Raw genomic sequence first — 20629 nt, 5'->3', positions numbered from 1 at the left:
GTGCCATTTTGTTTGCCATTTTCTCTTGTTGCCCTTATCTTGCAGATTCTTGCAGGGGAACTCCCTCGGGGGTGGGGGACTCCCATGAAAGGACGGGGATGTTCGTCGTACCTATTAGAGGTTAAAAAAAAACAGTTTTTGTACCTCGGTTGTTCAGCCTCAAAAGGTCCCCAGCGGGTGCTTTTGCGGTTCCTTTTAGGGTATTGAGCGGAAAAAAATATGACAGGAGATAAAGTAGCCTGTGTAGCTTGTTTCGCTGCTCGTTATCGCGGCTTCGCCGCTTTCTTAGCGCGCTCAAATTGCTTGAAAACCGCCAAGCTACGCAGGCTAGAGATAATGTGTTGTTTTAGAATATGAGTACCTCTTAGGGGTGAAAAATTTAAGTCACGCACCCCGGGGTAAACTACTTCATTGTTATTGGCTATATCATGCTACGTATTAGCTTATAACACTAAATATTGGTGGAGCTCCGGGGGCCCGAAGGGGCCGCCAAGCGGAGCCCCATCCTCATACAGAAATCCATGAGTAGTTTTCTCATGGTTATCGTGGCTAGCGGTATTGCTCGTGGGCGCGTACGCACGACGGCGACGGCGACGGCGACGACGGAGTCGCACAACATGGCGGCCATACTCCAAATAATAGGTTGACAGAGACATGCAGCCTTGGTTTACCGTGTACCTCTTTGATATTGGACATCCATGTTATGATCAGCTTTTCACGCTTTCAGTTTTCAGGCTTCTCTTCTACTTTTCAGAATAAAAGGTCCTGTTATTGACGCGCATTCACTTCGGTTTCATTTTGGTCGACGCACCAAAACCAGTGAGTATAACCTTACAGTTTTCCTCCATAATTAAATACGGGATTGTTATAAACTTAACGTGAACAGGACCTTTAGATCACGTGACGATTGATAAATGCAAATAATAACCGGTGTGAGTAAGACGTGGATTTTTCGCAAGCACGGAAGAATTGTTAATGCGATCCTTGTTATACGCTTTTAAACTAGGGTAATCCATTTATAAATTTACATACTGTATTCTTAAAATAAGACGATTTAAGGTAACCCCATTTTACATAAGACCGAATAACTTACCATCAGGGATAATTTTGGCAATATATACGACGTCGGGATCTCGGACTTGACACAGCTGTCTTAACGATGGCAGAATTTTAAACAAATCTATAAGAGCGTTTCCGAGAAAATTGCGACTGAAGTTTTAAGGTGTCAAAATACAACAACAAGCTGTTTCAAATGTTATTGCAATGTTACCGAAATTCAGACGAAGTATGTCTTGCATTAAGACGGAAACTGCCTCATACTAAGATGTTACCATCTTATCTTAAGGTGATTTGTAGTGTTCAAGTAAGATAATACCTCTTTAATTAAGCCTCGGCACTAGTCTTTAAGCTAAAAAAACGTCTCAATTTAAAGATTTTAGTTTTTACACAGTAGCCACGACGTTCAGACAATCATTGAGTGACGGGTAAATTGCAAGCTCCACCGTTGGCTGGTAAACAACAAGGTTTTTGGATCTGTCAGTTTTGATGTCTGTTACCATTGGACAACCGGGGAGAGTTTATAAATCGATCATATCGTACAAAAGTACATCATAAAGAGGCAACTGACGAAAAGTTTATACACGGCCTTCTATATTTGACAACAAAACCATGACAAACGTAATTTTCATTATTTGCCTTGTCTGAAAGTCCATTTACACTGAAGTGGTTTTTAAGCCTGACAAGCTTCAGAAGATCAAACAAAGATGCTAAGATTTATATTGAAAGGTCTAGGTCGACTGTGAACAATCTTACGAATACAGTGCATAAGTTACATAACCGAAACGTTTGTGTTGGTTAATCTATAAGACAGAATTGAGTAATCACCCATTGTGTTTTATGCACGGTTAAACTAAAGAACGAACAATAACATACAACGAAGAACTTTGTCTCGCTTGCTAACCGATTCCGTGTATAATTATTACCTATGGCCCAAAACTCAGTATCCTTTAAACGCTATTGGACTTTACTGTCTGTATTTAACAAAGAATGGGCATAGAAAAATGCAAATTGCTTTCAAGTGATTTTATATGATTGTTTTGCTCCATGTTTGACACTTATTTTAATTTTAGTTTGTGTTGACTTCCTATTGGAGCTCCTATTGTCTCACAGGGAAAGCCCCTCCCAGTACTGTTTCAGTTTCTCTCAATTTTGGTTTCATTTTCGTCAGAAGACTGAGAAACTGATCAACGTAAGTTTGTAAACTGTAAACTGTCTATGACTGATAGCGTTCAGTGCACACATAACAAGTATAGCTGATTCTTATTGCTTTAAATTTACACTAAGAGAGGTTTGCATGAATCGCGTGACTGCTTTTCTTCTTCCTGTAAGAGTTATTAGTGAGTCACGCGAATAATTGTTTATAAGCATCGTTTATGCAGTAATGATTTGCTTAACTTTTCCTTCTCTTCTCTTTTTCAGAGGGAAAGGTCTTGTTACAGACGCGTATTCAGTTTGGCTTCATTCTGGTCGACTCACCAATACCAGTGAGTATTAACATGAGATATAAATCGAGATTTTAATAGCTCTGATATGCTTTGTTAAACTGAAATCTTTAAGTAAATTATTCACAGTCGATCTACTTTTTAAACGTAGACTAGGGTATCTAAAAGATAGTAATGCTGCGGCACATTCTGTTGATAGTGACATATTTAACGCCGTGATTCATTCATCTGCGCGTTCCAAGACTTACATTAACTGTTATTTCTCAAAGTAGTGTCAAATCGTGGTGTCACTTAAAATCTGTCGTTGTATGCATCAACTTCATGCGTGATGACGTATCGATGGCGAGGTGTGACAAAGGATCGAGACAAAAAAGCACATTGTGATCTGAAGTATGTTTGGGCATAAAACGATACACATCAGCCTCCTCTTTACCAGATCACGAAAATCGAAAGATGTGGAAACTGTAGGAGCAGAAATCTAACTTATAAATTCTGTACTGGCACGCATTAAATATCTCTAGAACTCGACAGAAGAACACAGACTGTGTCGAGAACGTGTCCACCGCGATTTGTGAAAATGCTCAAGCTTTAGCTTAAAGTCATCTTTCGATGAAAAGGAATAGATTGCAGCATTTATGAAATCAGCGTGTTCCACGGTTTTCGTTTGTTTTAATTATTCTACAGGCTTTAGTAACGACGATTTCTCTTCATTTAAGAATTCGGCGAAGGAGGCGAGACTGCTAAGAAATGACATACTAAGATTAAGATGTCACAATTAATCGTCCAGATTTACAAACTTTCATATAATGCATAGCAAGAGTTGTGAAAGTCAAGCACGATCTCCTTCACATCGCTTTACAGGTAAATCAGAGCAGTGGAATCCACGCGAAAAAGGACGACGGCTCGACGAGTATGACATCCTCGTGTTGTTCGTGGCGCAATGCACTCCAGTAAAAGTGGCGCAGTGCAGTCTGGTTAACTGCAATGCATTCTGGTAAAAAGTGATGAATTCGAGAATTCGTACCCCCTTCTATATATTCTTCCTAAATCCTGATTATGTTGCTGCTCGCTCGCTACGCTCGCTCCGCAGCAAAAAAGAACCCAGGAGAATCTGTAACCGTAATGTTGACCGCAATCACTAACTACTTTTAACTCTAAAGTCATGTAGTTAAAGACTACTCAAAACCAGTTGTAGTTAATGACGCTGTTGTGGCTAAAACCAAAAGATGGTCGCGCGATTGGGAAGCCGTTTTAAAACCTCTTGCTCACTTGTCTCATGGGGGCTTTCAACGTAGATGTTCAGTCACTTAGTTGGCCTGATTTGCTGGTTTTTTATCCCGCATCCCGCATCCCGCCCGTAAATATCAAATTTATCCCATATTTCCTGGTTGAAATGAGCACATTCTGCACAGCCTAAGATATTTTTATCGCGTATCCCGTATTCCGCAGTGCACATCCCGCCTGGATTTTCCACTTATCTCACGTCGAGCCAAGCTCATATGTTTGGACACTCCAGAATCTTCGAAAAACATCTTCCATGTTTGACGCATTATGATAATCAGTATCTCCTTGAAATATCTAAAAACCCTCAAGCGGTTTTCGTAGTATCACTTTCCAAAGCAAGTTTCGCCGTGGTAAGTACAGCTCTAGCTAACTTTGCATCGTCTGCTTTTTATCTTCACGAGTTATAATAATATAGAGCTTGATTATGATAACCGGAACATTCAGACCATCATTAAGTGACGGTTAATTGTAAGCTCAGTCCACCGTTTGTTAGTTAACAACAAAGGTTTCGGCTCTGTCAGGTCTGATGTCTGTTACCACCGGAAAACAGCAGTTTGAAATGGACTAAATCGTACAAAGTAAATTATAAAGTAAAAACTGAGGAAAAGTTAATTAACGGCCTTCCAAATTTTACGACAGAACGATGGCAAAAGTACCTTTCATTAGTTGTCTCATTTCTCTTCAGAGCAAGTCAGTCTGTCTATGAAATGAACCGGCGAAGAATGTCTCAAAGTCCATTAATCACATAACAAAGAATTAAGTAGTAGACCAGAATTGTTTTTAAGTGCGAGAAACTTCAAAATATCAAACAAGATGCTAAGATTTATATTGAAAGGTCCAGGACTGTAAACAATCTAACGAACACAGTGCATAAGTTACATAACCGAAACGTTTCTGTTGGTTAATCTATAAGACAGAATTGAATAATGACCCATTGTGTTTTATGCACCGTTAAACCAAAGAACGAACGACATATAACAAAGAACTTTATCTATCTTGAAAACCAATTCCATTTATAATTATTACCTATGGTCAAAAACCCAGTATGCTTTTAACGATATTGGACTTAACTGTCTGTATTTAACAAAGAATGGGAATAGGAAAATGCAACTTGTTTCCGAGTGATGTTATTTGATTTTATTGCTCAATATTTGAAACCCATTTCAATTTTAATTTGTTTTAACTTCCTACTGGACCTCCTATTGTCTTGTAGGGAAACCCCCCAGTGCTGTTTCAGTTTCTATCAATTTTGGTTTCATTTTCGTCAGACGACTGAGAAATTGAACACGGTAAGTTTGTAAACTGTAAACTGTCTATGACTGTTAGCGTTGGGTGCACATATAACAAGTAAAGCTTATTTTTAATACTTTAAAGTTACACCGAGAGAGGTTTGCATGAATCGCTTGACTGATTTTCTACTTGCTGTAAGAGTTATTAGTGAGTCACGCAAAAATTTAAGTCACGCGAATAATTGTTTGGAAGCATTGTTTGCGGAGTAATAATTTGCTTAACTTTTCCTTCTCTTCTCTTTTTCAGAGGGAAGGGTCTTGTTTTTGACGCGTATTCAGTCTGGCTTCATTTTGGTCGACTCACCAATAGCAGTGAGTATAAATCGGATTTTAATAGCTTTGATATTCTTTGTTAGACTTAAATCTTTAAGTAAACTGTTCACAGTCGATCTACTTTTTGAACGTAGAGAAAGAACCCAGGAGAATCTGTAACCATAATGTTGACCGCAATCACTAACTACTTTTAACTCTAAAGTCATGTAGTTAAAGACTAGTCAAAACCAGTTGTAGTTAATGACGCTGTTGTGACTAAAACCCAAAAGATGGCCGCGCGACTGGGAAGCCGTTTTAAAACCTTTTGCTCATTTGTCTCATGAGGGCTTTCAACGTAGATGTTCAGTCACTTAGTAGGCCTGATTTGCTGGTTTTCACTCCGCATCCCGCATCCTGCATCCCGCATCCCGCCCGTAAATCAAATTTATCCCGCATTTCATGGTTGAAATGAGCACATTCTGCACAGCCTAAGATATTTTTATCCAGTATCCCGTACTCCGCATTGTACTTCCCGCCAAGCTTATATTTTGACACTCCAGAATCTTCGAAATACATCATCCATGCTGGACGTAATATGATAATCAGTGTCTCCTTGAAATAGCTAAAACCCCTTAAGCGGTTTTCGTAGTTTCATTTTCCAAAGTAAGTTTCGCCGTGTAGAGTACAACCCTAGCTAACTTTGTATCTTCTGGTTTCTATCTTAACCAGTTAGAATAATATATAGCTCGATTATGATAGCCACGAAATTCAGATAATCATAAAGTAATGAAAAACTGCAAGCTCCATAGTTTGCTTTTACATAGCAAAGTTTTTGGATCTGTCAAATCTGATGTCTGTTACCATGGGAAACTGAGAGTTTGAAATCGACCAATTTGCACAAATTACATCACGAAGTGAAACTGACAAAAAGTTAATCCACGGCCTTCCACATTTTACAACAGAATGATGGCAAAAGTAGCTTTCATTAGTTGTCTTATTTCTCTTCAGAGTAATTCAGTCTGTCTATGACAGGACGGCTTGGAATTTAAATTCCGGCTATTATTTCAGCCGACACAGAATTTAATAGTAGACTGGAGTGGCTTTTAATTCACGCAAGACACTTCGAAAGAGCGAACAAAGATGCCAAGATTTCTATTGGAAGGTCTAGGACGGTGATTAATCTTTCGTTTTGCGATCATACACAGTGCGTTAACTGCATAAAACTGAAATGTTTCTGTTGGTTAATCCATGAGAAACATAAAACACAATACGATAACAGCTATTGTGTTTTATGCATGGTTAAGCCAACGAATGAAAAACAGACAAAGAACTTTGTCTAGTTTGATAACCATTTCACTGATTATAAGCTATGGTCACCCAAATATGCTTTCAAAGCTATTGGACTTCAAGCCGTCAGTGTTTAACAGAGACTAGAAATAGAGAAAAATATAGTTTACTTCCCAATGTTCTTATTAGATTGTCTTTTGAAACATATATTAATTTCAGTTTGTTTTGACTTAATATTGGACCTCCTATTGTCTCACTTTTGATTTCATTTCAATCGGAACACGGTAAGCCGTGAGTTTATAAACTGTTAGCTGTTTTTGACTAATAGCGTTGAGTGCAAATATAACAAGCATAGTTGATGCTAATTACTTTAAATTTACACTGGGATAGGTTTGCATGAATCACGTGACTTATTTTCTTGTTGTTGTAAGAGCTATTATTGAGTCACGCGAAAAGTTAAATCACGCGAATAATTGTTTGGAAGCATCGTTTGCGCAGTAGTAATTCGCTGAACTTTCCTTCTCTTCAGCTTTTCAGAGGAAAAGGTCCTGTTATTGACGCGTATTCAATTTGGTTCCATTCTGGTCGACTCACCAAAACCAGTGAGTATAAATAAACATTCTAATTACTTTGTTATTCATTGTAGGCTGGAATCATTAAGTCGATAAACTTTTTGAACGCAAAGAAAGAACCTGGGAGAATTTGAAACAGTAATGCCTGCCACAGACATGTAGTTACGGACTAATCTGAGTCAGTTGTAGTAATATATGACGCTAGTGTGATCGAAACGCAATTGGCAAGCTGTTTTAAAAACCCCTACTCTTTAACTCATTAGTGTTTACAAACATTACCGAAAGGTAAATTAATTTCTTCAGTCACTGAGTAACCGTGTTTTGCTGTTTTTCATTCCACACGCCGCCCCTCAATATCAAATCTATCCCGCATTTCTTGGTTAAAATAAGCGCATGCTGCTCCCGCCAAGATATTTCAATCCCGTATCCCGCATTCAATATCGCACCTATAAACTTCCATGCATGATGTATTATGATAATCAGTATTTCATCAAAATGTTGAGAACCCCTCAAGCGATTTTCGTAGTTTCACTTTCCAAAGCAAGTTCCGCCGTAGTAAGCACAGCTCAAGTTAATAACTTTGCATAGTCTGGTTTTTATCTTCACGAGTTAGAATAATACAGAGCTTGATTATGATAGCCAGGACATTCAGACCATCATTAAGTGACGGTTAAATGCAAAGTCAGTCCGCCGTTTACTAGTTAACAACAAAGTGTTTGACGCTGTCAGTTCTGACGTTTGTTACCATGGGAAAACGAGAGTTTGAAATCGACCAAATCGGACAAAGTACATCACAAAGTAAAAACTGACGAAAATTTAAGCCACGGTCTTCCATATTTTACAACAAAACGATGGCAAAAATAGCTTTCATTAGTTGTTTCATCGAGGAATGTAAATTATATTAATCAGTCGACACAGAGTTTAATAAAAAAAAAACTGGAGTGGTTTCTAAGCCCTAGATGTTTTAAAAGAGCAAACAAAGATGCTATGATTTACATGGGAAGGTCCAGGATTGTGAAAAATCTTTTAACAGTGTATTACTTAGATAACCGAAACGTTTCTGGTGGTTAACTTATAAGACAGAACTGAGTTAACACCTATTGTGTTTTATGCACGGGTAAGCCAAAGAGCGAACAACAGCAGACAACAATTGAAAGAACTTTGTCTAGTAGAAATCCATTGTGCTGAATATTAGCTATGTTAAAAAACCCAATATGCTCTGACAGTTACAAGTCTTTACCGTCAGTACTCAACAAAGTATGGTAATGGAAAATGTAACTTACTTTCGAATGTTTTTATTCGATTGTTTGGCTGAACGTTTTAAACTTATTTTAATTTTAATTTGTTTTGACTTCTTGTTGGACGTCCTATTGTATTGCAGGGAAACTCAGTTTCTATCACTTTGGGTTTCACTTTTAAGAGAAGACTGACAAACTGAACTCGGTAAGTTTATAAACTGTAAGCTATTTGTGACTAGCAGCGTGCACATACACAAGATCTAGAGTTTACATTGGAAGAGACGTAACCAATAGCGTGACTGATTTTCTTCCTGCTGTAAGCGTCAAAAGTGAGTCACGCGAAAAATTAAGTCACACAAGTGATTGTTTGGAATCACCGTTTTTTTAGTAGTAACAATTTGCTTAACTTTCCCTTTTTGCTTACTTTTCAGGGGAAAAGGTAATGTTATTGACGCTTATTGGTTTTGGTTTCACTCTGGTGACTCACCAAAGCTAGTGAGTATAGATAATCATTTTAGCTGAGTTTTGACATATTCATAGGAGACTGAAATAGTGATGTTAACTGTTCACGGTCAATTTCCTTTTAAATTTTCAACACAAAGTCAGAACCTAAGAGAATTTGTGACCGCAACGTCAACGTTAATCACTTACTGCTTTTAACTTTGACGTCATGTATTTAAAGACTAATCAAAACCAGTTATAAGTAGCGACGTTCTTGTGACCGAAACACGATTGGCAAGCTGTTTTAAAAACTCCTTCTTTTTAACTCATTTGTGTTTACAGACACACCAGAAAGCTAAATTAATTCCTCCAGTCATTAAGTAGCCACGACTTGAACTTTTCATTCCCCATCCCGCCCCTCAATATAAAATCTATCCCGCATTTCCTAGTTGAACGGAACACATGCAGCTCAGGCCAAGATATGTTCATCCCGAATTTCGCTTTCCACATCCCGCCTAGATTTTCAGCTTATCTCGCATCCTGTCAAGCTGACGTTTTGACACTCCAGAAACTTCGAAATACATCTTCCATCCATGACTTATTACGATAATCAGTGTTTTCTCGAAATTTCTAGAAACCCTCAAGCGGTTTTCGTAGTTTCACTTTCCAAAGCAAGTTCCTACGTGGTAAGTACAGCTCTAGCTAAGTTTGCATCGGCTGGTTTCTCTCTTAACTAGTTAAAATAATATATAGCTGTATTATGATAGCCACGAAATTCAAACAATCATAAAGTGATGATCAACTGCACGCTCTATTGTTTGGCAGTAAACAACAAAGTTTGTGGCTATGTCAGTTCTAATGTCTGTTGCCATCGAGAAACGAGAGTTTGAAATCAGTCAAATCGTACAAAGTACATTATAAAGTGAAAACTGACGAAAATTTAATCCTCGGTCTTCCATATTTTACAACAGAACGATGGCAAAAGTAGCTTTCACTAGTTGTCTTATTTCTCCTCAGAGCAAAGTCAGTCTGTCTATGACAGGAACTAGCGTGGAATGTAAATTTTATTAATCAGCCAACACAGAGTTAAGTAGTAAACTGGTCTGGTTTTCAAGCCCAAGAAGCTTCAAAAGAGCAAACAAAGATGCTAACATTTATATTGGAAGGTTCAGGACTGGGCACGAGCTTTCGATTTGCGATCATACACAGTGCATTAGTTACATAACCATAACGTTTCTGTGGCTAATCTATAAGACAGAACTGAGTTAACAGCAATTGTGTTTTATGCACGGTTAAGCCAAAGAGCGAACAACAACAGACAACAAAGAACTTTGTCTAGCTTGAAAACTATTATATCGATAATTACCCATAGTGAAAAGCCCAATATGCTTTGAAAACTATTGGACTTTACCGTCGTGCATTATTTAACAAAGAATGGGAATAAAAAAATTGTAACTTACTTTCGAAATCTAGCATTTGATTTATATGCACAACATTTGAAACCCTCTGTTTTAATTTAATTTGTGTTGACTTCCCATCGAACCTCCTACTGTTTTGTAGACAAACTGCTTCAGTGTATTTTTAGTCTCTACCTCTTGTGGTTTCACTTTCATCAGAAAACTGAACACGGTAACTTTATAATCTATAAGCTGTGTGTGAGTTATAGTGTAAATGTACATTTAGCGTGATCTAGTTTACACTGGAAGAGACTTGCATGAATCGCGTGACTGATTTTCTTCCTGCTGTAAGCTTTAACAATGAGTCACGCGAAAATTTAAGTCACGCAAATGATTGTTTGGAATCACCGTTTTTTTTTTTTTTGTATTAACAATTTGTTTACCTTTCCCTTTTTGCTTACTTTTTAGGGGAAAAGGTACTGTTATTGACGCGTATCGGTTTTGGTTTCACTCTGGTGACTCACCAAAGCTAGTGAGTATAAAAAATAATTTTACCTTAGTTACAATATATTCATAGCAGACTGAAATAATGATGTAAACTGTTCACAGTCAATTTCCTTTTTCAATGCAAAGCCAGAACCTGAGAGAACTTGTGACCGCAATGTCGAAGCTAACCACTCACTACTGACGTCATGTATTTAAAGGCTAATCAAAACCAGTTATAAGTAGCGACGTCGGTGTGACCGAAACACTATTGGCAAGCTGTTTAAAAATATTCTTTCTTTTTAACTCATTAGTGTTTCCGAGCACTCACAAAAGGTAAATTAATTCCTCCAATCACTTTGTAACCGAGATTTGCAGCTTTTCATCCCGCATTCCGTCCCTAAATTTTAAATTAATCCCGCACTTCCTGGTTGAAACGAGCAAATGCTGCTCAGACCAAGATATCTTTAGTATCCCGAATCCTGCACCCCGGATTCCACATCCCGCTGGATTTTCAGTTCATCTCGCATCTCGCCAAGCTTATGTTTTGACACTCCAGAAACTTCGAAATACATCTTCCATGCTTGACGTACTATGATAATCAGTGTCTGATAATCAGAATCTCATCGAGAACCCCTCAAGCGGTTTTCGTAGTTTCACTTTCCAAAGCATGTTCCACCGTGGTAAGTACAGCTCAAGCTAACTTTGTATCGTCTGGTTTCTATCCTAACCAGTTAGAATAATATCTGGCTCGATTATGAAAGCCACGACATTCAGACCATAAGAAGTGACGGTTAATTGCAAGCTCCACCGTTCGCTAGTTAAGGTCATTCCCCAGTATTGCATTGCGCATCCCTACTGCGCATAATTTCACGCGTGATTAGCGCGCGCGCATTAAATAATGGTGGCTTTTTCTTAACAGCTAGACCTCGCCATAGAGGTAAATCGTCATTTTCTCGCAAACGAGTATGGTAACCTATCATTTCCTTCTGTTGTTTTCAATTGAGTAATAAATTTCTGTGCGTAAAACAAATATGGACCAATTCTCAGTGTAGAACAAAAAGCAATCGTCGGAAACCTGAATTTAGCAAGCAATCGTGCCTAAAATCATGGTGCTATTATAAGGATTTATACGAGTATAAACAAGGTGCTGTTGCTTCTAAACGAAAATGGGGACCCCTCATTTTTATTTCAAAATTTAAGTCCCTATAATATAAACAATCAAAAGGCAAAGTTTCACAAAAATCTCAGTGCAGGTTCTATTTCAGTGGAATGACCTTAAGACCAAAGTTTTTGGCTCTGTCAGCTCTGATGTCTGTTACCATGGGAAAACGAGAGTTTGAAATCGACCAAATCGTGCAAAGTACATTATAAAGTGAAAAATGACGAAAAGTTAATTCACGGTCTTCCAGTTTTACAATAAAACGATAGCAGTAGCTTTCATTTGTTGTTTCATCGAGGAATGTAAATTATATTATTATATGGCTTGTGTTTGTAGGCGATATAACGCGCGCTCTGATTGGTTAATTGTCACTGAATTGTAGGGCATTATTCTCCCGTAATGCCCACGGGCCGATTACGGATTATGCAAATTAGGAAGAGCCCGGCTCGGAAAATTCAAGCGGATTGAAACGATGAAAGCCGATTAAAAACAGTAAGAGAGGTAAATTTAATTCCGAGTAGCTAAAAGTTTAGGGATTTTTCCTTACTAAAATTTATATAGAAGTCGTTTTTGACTTACCGGTAACCTTGGCGAGCACTAGTGAAAAGCAATCAAAGTTTGCCGAGTGTTGAGTAAAGCTAAAATCGCTAAGTAAAAAACACCATCGGCAGATGTGTCACGTATCCTGAGCAGAAAACCACGAAGAAACTTATAAGTTATCATCTTAGTCACAATAATTACCGAAATATTGAACTCCGTTTCAGTTCTCATCAAATAGATTCCCTCGCTTCAACACAAGAGAGTGAAAATCAGCTTCCAGGATCATCAGATGTAAACAATCGGGCGGTTTCTGTCGGTAGCAGTATTTCTGATACCTGCAGGAAGTTTTAGACGCTCACAAGGCTTGAAAAGTTCGTTCATAAGTCCAGAATGAAGAAGGCCAAGATATGTTGTCGAAAGCGAATGCGAAGATCGAGTTATTCTGAGCAGTGCATTCTGAAGCATTAGTATTTTCTTTCACCGAAAGACCGTTGGTTTGGACCATTTTGAAGCATTTTCTGTCTTTTCTATATGCGTTGACGTTTCGCCACAAAAGTTGGAAAAACTCCCTCATCAAGTTGTGGCTCCACGATACTAAAATACCTTTTTGAGGGCTGTGACAATCATTTTTCCCGTAAAGAATTACAGTAGTGAAGTTCACTGACTGTGTAGCTTTGCCCTGGGTTTGAGAGTAATTTTTTTTCTTCAATTCGTGAGCCATATAATAAACAACTTAATAACCCCGACCGTTCGGTCGTTACGGGAAAATCTCAAACCTCGCCCTACCGTATTGACCTCGCTGTCGCTCGGTCAATACGGCAAGACCTCAGTTTGAGATTTTCCCGTAACGACCTCACTCTCGGTTATTAAGTAGTTATTAATCACCGACACAGAGTTTAATAAAGAACTAGAGTGGTTTCTAAGCCCTAGAGGTTTTAAAAGAGCAAACAAAAATGCTAAGATTTATATTGGAAGGTCCAGGATTTTGAAAAATCTTTCAACAGTGAATCAATTAGATAACCGAAACGTTTCTGGTGGTTAACTTGTTAGACAGAACTGAGTTAACACCTATTGTGTTTTATGCATGGGTAAGCCAAAGAGCGAACAACAACAGACAACAATTGAAAGAACTTTGTCTAGCTAGAAATCCATTGTACTTAACATTAGCTATGTTAAAAAACCCAATATGCTCTGAAAGTTATTAGTCTTTACCGTCAGTATTCAACAAAGTATGTGAATAGCAAAATGTAACTCATTTTGGAATTTTTTTATTCGACTGTTTTGCTGAAGGTTTGAAACTTATTTTAAATGAGATTTTACTGTCACGCCAGTAAAATATAGTTAATGGAGCGTGACGTACGTTCTGAATGAGCCGTTCATGGCGGCATCACTTTCTATAGAGCTATTGAGCAGTTATATTCCAAAGGTCAACAAACTGTAAGCGTTATTGTAGCTAAACCTAAAACATTGTAGCTTTGTTATCTTCTGAACGTTATAACGTACCATAGCATTGGTGCAAAGCATTAAAGCACTATTCATGTTTAAGATGTTACATGTGCTAGGGTAAGCTGTTCCGTAGTACAGCCTTTTCTACTGGCTTAAAAGCAGACGAACGTCTCCATATAAAAGCTCGGAAAACTGTTCAGAGTCCATTCTGTGTTCGTCTAAGCAACGTAGCTATTACTTATTGTAAATCTATCGTTTAATTTTCCCTCCCTCCCTCCCTTTGGAGACGAGGTTGGTCATTTTTTCCTGCATAATAAACAAGGGGTCACTCCTGTGTGGTGCGGTTAAGTCTGCGCAGCGACTTCCCCCAAGCTTGTTGTTTTTTCATCGCCTTTGAACATCGCTTGCTAACCGATACTCTTGTCCGATCCAGCACGTGCTGTCTGTCATTCAGCTCGTAGTGCTGGGGAGATCAGTGAGGTTGTTTTGTCACGCTATCGCCGGAAGTCGCATGGGCTAACCAAACGCAAGGCAGTGTTCCCCCATTAACGCCATCACGAGTTGTTTGTATTTGAGTAATAGCTCTGGTTCAATCGCAAGTCGCCACGGTTAACTTACTTTCGCTAGGAACAACGACATTAATTTAAATTTGTTTCGACTTCCTTTTGGACCTCCTATTGTCTTGCAGGGAAACTCCGTAAGTGCTGTTTCAGTTTCTATCACTTTGTGTTCCGCTCTTAGGAGAAGACTGACAAACTGAACACAGCAAGTTTAAAAACTTTAAACTACGCGTGACTAATAGCGTGCATATACACAAGATCTAGAGTTCACACTGGAAGAGACGTCACGAATCGCGTGACCGATTTTCTCCCTCCTAGCTGTTAGCGCCAAAAGTGAGTCAGGCGAAAAATTAAGTCACGCAAATGATTGTTTCGAATCACCGTTTTTTAGTAGTAACAATTTGCTTAACTTTCCCTTTTTGCTTACTTTTCAGGGGAAAAGGTCCTGTTATTGACGCTTATTGGTTTTGGTTTCACTCTAGTGACTCACCAAAGCTAGTGAGTATAAATAATGATTTTAGCTTAGATATAACATATTCATAGCAGACTGAAATAGTGATATAAACTGTTCCCGGTCTATTTCGTTTTAAATTTTCAACACAAAGTCAGAACCTGAGAGAATTTGTGACCGCAACGTTGACGTTAATCACTGATTACTTTTAACTTTAACGTCATGTTTTTAGACTAATCAAAACCAGTTATAAGTAGCGACGTTAGTGTGACCGAAACACGATTGGCAAGCTGTTTTAAAAACTCCTTCTTTTTAACTCATTTGTGTTTACAGACACACCGGAAAGATAAATTAATTCTTCCAGTCATTAAGTAGCCATGACTTGCACTTTTCATCCCCCATCCCGCCCCTCAATATAGAATGTATTCCGCATTTCCTAGTTGAACTGAACACATGCTGTTCAGGGTAAGATATGTTTATCCCGAATCCCGCTTGGATTTTCCTGTCAAGCTGACGTTTTGACACTCCAGAAACTTCGAAATACATCTTCCATCCATGACGTATGATAATCAGTGTTCTCTCGAAATTTCTAGAAACCCTCAAGCGGTTTTCGTAGTTTCACTTTCCAAAGCAAGTTCCGACGTGGTAAGTCCAGCTCTAGTTAACTTTGCATCGTCTGGTTTCTCTCTTAACTAGTTAAAGTAATATATAGCTGTATTATGATAGCCACGAAATTCAAACAATCATAAAGTGACGATCAACTGCACGCTCCATTGTTTGCTGGTAAACAACAAAGTTTGTGGCTCTGTCAGTTCTGATGTCTGTTGCCATCGAGAAACGAGAGTTTGAAATCAACCAAATAGTTCAAAGTACATTATAAAGTAAAAACTGACGAAAAGTCAATTTACAGTCTTCCATATTTTACGACAAAACGATGACAAAAGTAGCTTTCATTAGTTGTCTTATTTCTCTTCAGAGTAATTCAGTCTGTAACAGGAAGGCCTGTAATATACATTCTATTCACCAGCAGACACAGAATTTAATAGTAGACTAGTGTGGCTTTAAACTAATCCCAGAAACTTCGGAAGAGCGAACAAGGATGCCAAGATTTATGTTGGAAGGTCCAGGACTGTGATTAATCTTTCGTTTTGCGATCATACACAGTGTGTTAATTACATAACCAAAACGTTTCTGTTGGTTAATCTATGAGAAACATCAAACACAATACGTTAACAGCTATTGTGTTTTATGCATGGTTAAGCCAGAAAGAACGAAAAACAGACAGAGAACTTTGTCTAGCTTGATAACCATTTCGCTGATTATAAGGTATGGACACCCAAATTTGCTTTGAAAGCTATTGGACTTTACCGTCAGTGTTTAGCAAAGAACTGATTTTATTCGATTGTTTTGCACAACTTTTGAAACTTATTTCAATATTAATTTGTTTCGATTCCTATTGGACCTCCTATTATCTTGCAGGGAAACTCCCTCAGTGCTGTTTCAGGGTCTATTACTTTTGGTTTCATTTTTATCAGAAGACTGAGAAACTGAACACGGTAAGTTTATAAACTGTAAGCTGATTTTTAAGACTTTAAATTTACGCTGGGAGAGGTTTGCATGAATCGCTTGACTGATTTTCTTCTTGTTGTAAGAACTATTAGTAAGTCACGTCAAAAATTGAGTCACGCCAAAAATCAAGTCACGCGAATAATTGTTTGGGAGCATCGTTTGCGCAGGATGCTATCTTTTTGTCGAGGGTTGAGGGTCCCATGTCGAGGGTCGAGGGTAACATATATTTTTTTCTGAGTTTTTTTTTTTTTTTTCAAATGTCATAAATCGAAGGAGTCGTGAATCCAAGGTTTGTCAACCGCATTTTACATGACCATTCAGTACATTTGAATGTGCATTTGCACATTGTATTTTCTTTGTCATAACATACAAACGAAGAGCCCGGTGGGGAAAAGGTTTTCTAGTTCTCACCGTCGCCTCCAACTTCCGGTCAATCAAAATTCAAAGTTTTGGGAAACTTCAAAGTTTACCCGTCCACTTGGGAACGTTTTGGCGCCACTCCGCAAACACTTGAAGAGAAACAAAGTCAGCAACGCATACGGGCATTTTGTCTTTTGCAGTTTTGAAAATCAGAATGGGTGATAGGAAATTAATAGAGGATTTTCTGTCGGATATCAGTTACTTAGCCCATGTGAAAGGTTCATCGAGGAAAAGAGGCAAGAATTAAAGTTCAAGCTTGAGGAAGCAAGCGCTAAAGAATTAACAAATAAAGAAGCCTCGACTGTGCTCTGTTCTGTTGTAAAGCACACAGGAACCGGTAGAGCACGAAAGAAGTGTAGGGGAAAACACGAGACGTAGTCGAGTGTTTTCCCTACTTCTTGAGTGCTCTACCGCTTCCTAAGTGCTTTACAACAGAACAGAGCACAGTCGAGGCTTCTTTATTTGTTTTATGATAAAGAATCCGATAATTTCCCCACGTATTTGGCTGAATTTTCGAACCAAACTTTATTTTCCAAACGAGCAAAAGTGGCGTCAGCCGTGAACTGTTCTCCGATAAAGCACGCTAAAATAAGCCAATCATAATCCTTGTTAGAATTGTTCAAATAATTTGATTGGCTAACGAAGCGACAGCTGTCGATCACAAACTGGACTTCAACTAAGCTTACAGTTTCGAATAGTTTGAGCGGCTTTCAAGAGAAGAACGATGCCTTCAAAGTTCGCTTTTAAGTTAATTTTTAAATACGGATCTAAAGGCAGGTGAAGGTTTATAGTCCAGAGGAATCCGGCCGTATCGTGGCCCATGAAAACGTGCACTTTTCCAGTGGAAACGCGGAGCTCAAAGCTTGCGGATGAAAATGCAAAATGCCGATTTGAATTTGAAAGGAGCCACAGTTATTTACGGCTTGTAGCCGCATGTAGCAAGATTGCCCGAACTAGCTTAGAAGTTAGAAAGACTAAGAGGCTCCCAGGACCACTACTCCGAGCACAGAAAAGAATATCAGAGCAAGCTTTGCACTGACCACTCGTCGGTTCACTTCGCTGAGATGACCGGAGAACGAGCGTTACTACACTACATGTAAGTGTTGTTTGAGCAATTGAGCATGTTTACAAAAATAAAGCTTCTCATCGTAAACAGAGACAGTTCAGTTGTTGTTTTCTGTCGTTGTTTTACTTCTTAAGTATAATTTCTGCCTTCGTAACAAATACAATGTCTTTTATCGAAGCACTGTTTAGGTTGAGAATTTGTTTATTTCGTTACGTGTTTTGTCGGCGGTAATCTAGCAAAACTTGTTATTTTCGTACAGTTTTAACACTACTGTTGCTAACAATGGTCTCTGTGAGCCATATTTACTACAGACAAATAGCTCGTTTCCATTGATGCGTTTGTCTGAGTCACAGGGGATTAGTCCAGCTGTTAAGGGACAAAATTGTTCGTTTTTTGATAAAAGCATCAAACTTGGCAGGGTCACTAACCTCTATAAGACAAATATTTCCTGATATGGAGCCATGCCAAATTTTCTTCCAGAATCATGGAATGCGCATGTCAAAAATATGGCATACAAGGCCCTTACATGGAAACGAGGCTGATGCAAAATACCAGTTTTTTTTTTGCCTTCTAGGACTACCATACCTAGTGTCTTCCTTTTTTAATACAAGAAATTAACCATTGCCTTTGAGTCTTAACTTATGTCACGTGATAGTCGCGTGACCATTATGTTCAATTACCAGCAGAGGAATACGCACTGATGAAATCATTACCAATTTTAGAACTACCAAAGAAATCATTCTTTCATTGAGGTTTGCAGGATCATTTCTAAATTAAAATGCCAGTAGCAGTAGTAAAAAAAACAACTAACCAACAATCAAACAAACAAAACAAAGCAAAATATTATCTATTAAATCACGTTCTTTTCCCACTTTTTCTTTTCATTTTGTTCACTTTTTTTTCTAACTTTCTATTTTTCTCTATTTATCATGGTAATAATAATAGTAATAATAGTAATAATAAAAGTAACAATAGTAATAATAATAGTAATAAACCATTTGTAACTATTGATAGACTGGCCCGCCTAGACTAGCATAGCTATCCGCGGGCCAGTCCAACTGTAAAATGTAGGTTTTATTACGAAATAAAATGATGACGATGAATGATGATGATTTTTTACGTACCAATTTTATTATTTGCAATGTAGATTCTATTATCTAGACTAGGAAATTCAAACCTTGAATGTATGTTTTGGATGTGCGAAAAACGTAATATCAAAACTATGCATCAAATCGAGGCTGAGATACAGAGTCAATATATATATAGGTTTGATTGACTTGATTTTCTTGAGTTACTTGCTTACTGTGATTGAGACACCTTTTCTATTTCGCGTTTGAAACTTTCAAATATGCCGGAATAGATCAGGTATGTCACAACATTAGCTGAACTTTTTAGTCTGAAGGAAACGTTTTGAAAAACAGCTTTCATTGGCTGTAACGTTCCTATAAGCCTGCTTTTAAAAACGCTGGCTGAATAAAGGTTCTTTTAGTTCTAATTTCCACCACAACTGCACAAACCGGTACAGTCAAGAGTAGCCTTCAAGCATATGTTAATTTTTTAAGAGAACAAGAGTTTCCAATCACTTTGCTGCAGTATTTTTCAAAGGAAATGCAGAAAAAATGTAAATAGCATTAAAATGTAAAATACATCAATCATGTCAATTTAGATAATGCAGCCTATGAATTTGTTTAGGTTGCTTTTAAAGTACGTTCTAAACTTAAATGAGAAAACAAGGAAGATTGTAATACGACCTACTGGATGGTATATTTTATGTCTGTGAGAAATGTTGTCTTTAATCTTTAATCTTTAATCATTATTTATATACGGTAAGAATAACATGTCTAAGATCCTAAACCTAAAATTCTAATCCTAATATCATATTAACTTACAACAACATTCTACTTATAAACCTGATTTCCGTGATTACAGGGTAAGCTGTTCCAAAGGGTTGCGCCGCTGTAACTAAAACTATTTTTCATGTAGTTAGTTCTCGGAGAGGGAACAACAAGTTTGTTAACCGAGTCCCTCAGAGCATAATTTGATTCATTTCGTGTTACAAATTTAGAAGTGAGATATTCGGAAACCAGACCGTTTAAAGACTTGAAAACCATTAGAGCTTTCTGAACTTGGCATTGAAATTGCAAGTCCTTCCAGCTGAGTTTGTGAAACAAGGAATCGACATCAGCGTCATAGCCCGATGAAGTTATTACTCGTGCAGCATGGTTTTGTAGTTTTTGTAGCCTGTTAGATAATGTTTTGGCACAATTACCCTAGACTAGGCTGCAGTAATCAAAGTGAGGTTGAGGTAGTGATGTTGCATATGCAGAGTAGGGTAGATTGAGGCACAAATGACTTAAGATGATTCCTTAGTATTGCATTGCGCATCCCTAAGTCATGAGCCCGTGCGCGTGCAAAACGTGAGAGATTTCCCTCAAACTAAGCTCGGTAGCGAAATAAATGCTTCTTTTCTCTTAAACGAGCACGGTGACCCCCGATTTTTTCTCGGGTATATGCTAAGAACAGTCTAATAAAGAACACATTTAAGGAAGAAGAAAGTTTGATAGTAGAACATGGTTTTTTTTTGGAAAATAGTTCCGTACTGGGTGTATTTTGGCCAAGGCGAGGACAAGCTAACCACGGAACCGTCCGAAAAAGTGCAATATTCCCACAA

General features: G+C 38.1%; 1 protein-coding gene across 2 annotated transcripts in view; it reads left to right on the top strand.

The window, feature by feature from the left end:
- The first annotated feature begins 8544 nt into the window (after positions 1-8544).
- LOC145480951 (uncharacterized) overlaps positions 8545-20629 on the top strand; it is a 29254-nt gene continuing 17169 nt past the window's right edge. For both annotated transcript variants that reach the window (XM_081459311.1, XM_081459304.1), the window contains exons 1-7: positions 8545-8628; positions 8855-8918; positions 9499-9550; positions 10730-10793; positions 14887-14950; positions 15497-15548; positions 16383-16459. The gene's annotated coding sequence lies outside the window, so the exon portion shown is untranslated. The remainder of the gene's footprint in view (positions 8629-8854; positions 8919-9498; positions 9551-10729; positions 10794-14886; positions 14951-15496; positions 15549-16382; positions 16460-20629) is intronic.

Source organism: Orbicella franksi, chromosome 1 (genome assembly GCF_964199315.1).
Source record: "Orbicella franksi chromosome 1, jaOrbFran1.1, whole genome shotgun sequence".
Lineage (NCBI taxonomy): Eukaryota > Metazoa > Cnidaria > Anthozoa > Scleractinia > Merulinidae > Orbicella > Orbicella franksi.
This window is presented reverse-complemented; position numbering and strand designations above follow the sequence as displayed.